Source organism: Macadamia integrifolia, unplaced genomic scaffold (assembly GCF_013358625.1).
Source record: "Macadamia integrifolia cultivar HAES 741 unplaced genomic scaffold, SCU_Mint_v3 scaffold1545, whole genome shotgun sequence".
NCBI classification, from domain to species: domain Eukaryota; kingdom Viridiplantae; phylum Streptophyta; class Magnoliopsida; order Proteales; family Proteaceae; genus Macadamia; species Macadamia integrifolia.
In genome coordinates, this window is record NW_024868252.1 from 1 (window position 1) to 5,110 (window position 5,110).

At 40.9% G+C, this 5,110-nt stretch overlaps 2 long non-coding RNA genes across 3 annotated transcripts; both read right to left on the reverse strand.

Annotated features, from left to right (window-relative positions):
• LOC122064141 lies at window positions 1-3,886 on the reverse strand. 2 transcript variants are annotated; one of them, XR_006135606.1, is made up of 3 exons: window positions 3,787-3,886; window positions 3,430-3,453; window positions 1-129 (listed from the first exon to the last, which is right to left on the reverse strand). It is a non-coding gene; the product is annotated as an uncharacterized LOC122064141 (long non-coding RNA). The 2 variants fall into 2 exon arrangements; XR_006135605.1 differs by lacking the exon at window positions 1-129 and adding an exon at window positions 3,173-3,296.
• Window positions 3,887-4,029: 143 nt separating this feature from the next.
• Window positions 4,030-4,561, reverse strand: LOC122064146. The gene is made up of 2 exons (XR_006135607.1): window positions 4,478-4,561; window positions 4,030-4,158 (listed from the first exon to the last, which is right to left on the reverse strand). It is a non-coding gene; the product is annotated as an uncharacterized LOC122064146 (long non-coding RNA).
• Between the last annotated feature and the right edge of the window lie 549 nt (window positions 4,562-5,110).

Consider the following 5,110-nt stretch of genomic DNA (forward strand, 5'->3'; position numbering starts at 1 on the left):
TCTAAAGGCATCACTGTGAATCATACATGGAAACAAATAGATGACATAGGCATAACTTATCTACAATTATACAATCTTTGTTGTACGCAAGGCTCATCTACATCCACGTTCATACAGGAGTGCTTTTAGCTGCAAACAAACAAAACCAAACTATATAAATATACATATATTGGGGGGAGGAATAATTACAAAACTACATATTTAGAGAACTTGTATAAACAAGAAAACTTCATTTCTCGGAGAGAAATCTGTTACGAAAATCCTACCTCGTCGATACCCAAGTCAAGTTCCTGAACAATTGGAAAAAAACTATCAATAAATTTTTTGAAACAAAAAATTAGTTCTTGTATCACTTTGTATTCACATTAGGCCCCCTTCTCTTTCCTACTCCTTTTCAGATAGGATGTACTATTGTCAAGATTAGACAATGAGCCGAAAAGAGTCCCCTCACGCCTTCCCACACCTAGCGGTTCCCTCTTAGAGTAATACCACAAAACAAGGTGTAAGTGATAAAAAAGGGAGGAGATAGATCAGTTCTGAAAATGTGCAACATATAAAATAGCTATTGGAATTACTAGGATACCTTGGTGCTAGTATTTTAACAAGTTCTCCTTTTCTCTTTCTCTTGCAAATAAAGATTGATTTCTAAATTCATCAACATGAATGATAATCGGAAACAAATAGAAAACAAGCGTAAAACTTATCAGCAGTTCTACAACCTTTGATGGAAGCAAGGCTCATCTTCAACCAAGTTCATGCTGCACACGTTTTAATTGCAAACAAAGAAATCCCGATTATGCATAATATATATGTATTTTTTTGGAAGGGGGTTGTGGAATAATAAAAAACTACATATTTGGAGAACATGTGTAAAGAAGATAACAACGTTTCTAGGAAAGAAATCTATTACATAAATCTTACCTTGTCATTGTCCAAGTCAAGTTTCTGCACAATTGGAAAAAAAAACTATCAATAAATTTTCTGAAACCAAAAAATTGGTTCTTTTAAAACAATATAGTGAATTTAACTCATTGGTAGTAATCAAAGGTGAATATTGTTATTGACTTTGTATCTTAATTAGTCCCCCCCCCTTCTTCTGGTGCTCCTTTTAGATAAGAACTACTATTGTCAAGATTAAACAGTGAGGAGTTCCCTGACGACTTCCCACACCTAGAGGTTCCCTCCAAGAGTAACACCACGAAACAAAGTGTCGGTTCTGAACTTAATCTCCTAGTTGAGGGTAGGCACTTTGGTCAGGTCTGCTCAGCCTAGGCCTAAACCTCCATCCCGAGGTTAGGCCCTTCAGTCATCTATGCTCACCTTTGGCCTGCGGTCCTAACTGAGGGTAGGCCCTTCGGTCAGGTGTGTTCGACCTTGGCCTGAGCCCCCAAACGAGTGTAGGCCCCTTGATCAGGCATATTCAGCCTTGGCCTGAGCTCCCAATAGAGAGCAGGCCCTTCAGTCAACTGTACTCGGTCATGGCCTAAGCTCCCAACAGAGGGTAGGTCCTTCAGTTAAGTTTGACAGCCTTAGCTTGAGCCCCCAACAAAGGTAAGGCCCTTCGATTGTATGCTGGAATTTGATTTGAGCTCCCAACCGAGGGTAGACCCTTCAGTCAGGTGTGCTCTGCCTTACCTGATCTCCTAACCGAGAGTACACCCTTCAATCAGGTGTACTCAGTCGTGGCTGAGGTCCCAGTCGAGGGTAGTCCCTTCGGTTTGGTATGTTTGGCCTTAGCTTGATCCCTTACCGAAGGTAGGCCCTTCGATCAGGTGTTCTAGAATTTGGCCTGACCCAAACTGAGGGTAGGCACCTTTGTCAATTTTTCTCTGCCTAGGCTTGAACTCCAAACTGAGGGTAGGAACTTTGGTTAGGTCTGCTAAGCCTAGGCCTAAGCCCCCATCCGAGGTTAGGTCCTTCAGTTTGGCTTGTTTGGCTTTAGCCTAAGCCCTAAACAGAGGCAAGGCCCTTTGGTCATCTATGCTCGCCTTTAGCCTGAGCTCCCAACTAAGGATAAGCCCTTTGGTCAGGTGTACTCGACCTTGGCCTGAGCCCCCAAACCAGTGTAAGCCCTTCGATCTAGTGTGTTTAGCCTTTGCCTGAGCCCCTACCGAAGTTAGGCTCTTTGGTCAGGTGTGCTCGGCTTTGGCCCGACCCCAAACCGAGGGTAGGCCCATCGGTCAAGTTTGCTTGACCTTGGCCTGAGCTTCTAACCGAGGGTAGGCCCTTCGGTCAGTTGTGCTCGGTCTAGGCTTGAACTCCCAACTGAGGGTAGGCACTTTGGTTAGGTGAGCTTGGCCTAGGCCTAAGACCCTATCCAAGGTTAGGCCCTTTAATTTGGCTTTCTCGGCTTTAACCTAAGCCCTAAATAGAGGCAAGGCCTTTCGGTCATCTATACTCGACTTTGTCTTTAGCTCCCAATCGAGGGCAGGCCCTTTGGTAAGGTGTGATCAACCTTGGCCTAAGCCCCCAAACGAGTGTAGGCCCCTCTGTTAAGTCTACTCAGCCTTAGCCTGAACTCCCAATCGAGAATAGGCCCTTTGATCAGGTGTACTTGGCCATGACCTTAGCACCCAACCGAGGGTAGGCCCTTCGGTCCAGTGTGTCTAGCCTTGTTCAGAGCCCCCAACCTAAAGTAGGCCCTTCGGTAAGGTATGCCCGGCCTTGGTTTGACCCCAAACCGAGAGTAGGCCCTTCAGTCAGGTTTGCACAGCCTAGCCTTGGGCTCCTAACCGAGGGGAGGCCCTTCAGTTAGGTGTGCTCAGCTTTAGCTTGAACTCCCAATTAAGGGTTAGCACTTTGGTCAGGTGTGCTTGGCCTAGGCTTAAGCCCTAACTGAGGCTTGACCCTTCAATCAGGGTGTTCGGCGTTAGCCTCATCCCCACATTAAGGCAAAAAACCCTTTGGTTAGCTATGCTCGGCTTTTGCCTGAGCTCCTAACCAAGGGTCGGCCCTTTGGTCAGTGGAGCTCGACATTGGCCTAAGCACCCAACTAAGGTAGGCCCTTTGATCAGGTCTGCTCCGCCTTGGCCTGAGCTCCCAAATGAGGGTAATATCATCCATGAGGCATACTTGGCCTTGGCTTTAACTCCCCACCGAAGGAAAGCCTTTCGGTCTGAGCTCCAAGTTCATATAGTAGTGCTTTCACCTGGAAAGAATGATTTATTTTTGAAGGCATCACTGTGAAAGATACTAGGAAACAAATAGATGACATATGCATAACTTATCTGCAATTATACAATCTTTGTTGTAAGCAAGGCTCATCTACATCCACGTTCATGCAGGAGTGCTTTTAGCTGCAAACAAACAAAACCAAACTATATATATATATAATAGGGGGTGGAATAATTACAAAACTACATATTTAGAGAACTAGAATAAATAAGATAACTTCGTTTCTAGGAGAGAAATATTTTACGTAAATCCTACCTCGTCGATACCCAAGTCAAGTTCCTGCACAATTGGTAAAAAACTATCAATAAATTTTCTAAAAACAAAAAATTAGTTCCTGTAAAACAATATAGTGAATTTAACTAAACTTGCATTTCAGACTGAGTGGTAGTAATCAAACAAAAGTGAATATTGTCCTTCACTTTATATCCTCATTACTCCCCCCCCTTCTCTTTCGTACTCCTTTTTAGATAAGACATACTACTGTCAAGATTAAACAGTGTGAAGTCCCCTAACGCCTTCCTACACCAAGGTGTAAGTGATAAAGAAGGGAGGAAATAGATCAGTTCTGAAAATGTGCAGCAAATAAAATAGCAACTGGAATTACTAAGATACCTTGGCGCTAGTATTTTAACAGATTCTCATTTTCTCTTTCTCCTGCAAATAAAGATTGATTTCTAAATTCATCAACATGAATGGTATTCGGAAACAAATAGAAAACATAGGCAAAACTTATCTGCAATTCTACAACCTTTGATGTGTAAGCAAGGCTCATCTTCAACCAAGTTCATGCTACACAGCTTTTAGTGGCAAACAAAGAAATCCCGACTACGTACATAATTTATATATATATATATATTTTTGGAAGGGGGTTGTGGAATAATAAAAAACTACATATTTGGAGAATATGTATAAACAAGATAACATCATTTCTAGGAAAGAAATCTACTACATAAATCTTACCTTATCGTTATCCAAGTCAAGTTCCTGCACAATTAGAAAAAAACAATATCAATAAATTTTTTGAAACCAAAAAATTGGTTCTTGTAAAACAATATAGTGAATTTAACTCATTGGTAGTAATCAAAGGTGAATATTGTTATTGACTTTGTATCTTAATTAGTCCCCCCCCCCTTCTTCTGGTGCTCCTTTTAGATAAGAACTACTATTGTCAAGATTAAACAGTGAGGAGTTCCCTGACGCCTTCCCACACCTAGAGGTTCCCTCCAAGAGTAACACCACGAAACAAAGTGTCAGTTCTGAAAATGTGCAGCATATGAAACAGCAACTGAAATTGTTAGGTTACCTTGGCGCTAGTATTTTGACAGGTTCTCCTTTTCTCTTTCTCCTACAAATAAAGATTGATTTCTAAATTCATTAACATGAATGATATTCGGAAACAAAATAGAACATAGGAAAAACTTATCTATAGTTCTATAATCGTTGATATAAGCAACGCTCATCTAAAACCAAGTTCATACGACACTGCATATTTGGAGAACAGGTATAAACAAGATAACTTTGTTTCTAGGAAATAAATCTATTACATAAATCTTACCTTGTCGTTACCTAAGTCAAGTTCCTACATAATTGGAAAAAATTTAATAAATTTTCTGATACCAAGAACTTCGTTCTTGTAAATCAAACCAGTGAATAAAACTAAGCTTGCGCTACAGGCTGAGTGCTAATAATCAAACAAAAGTGAATGTTGTCCTACATTTTGTATCCCCCTTGGTCCCCCCCTTTTTTTCTTTGGTACTCTTTTTAAGATTAGAAGCCCTACTGTCAAAATTAGACAGTGAACACGTAGTGGGTGATCACATACTTTTTATATTTTTTTCATATTTTTTTTTAAATTCCATCGTTCCCACCTTTTTTTTTGGGAAAAACGTATTTGAGTCTCCAAAGTAAACTATACTCAGACACATTTGACTATTTT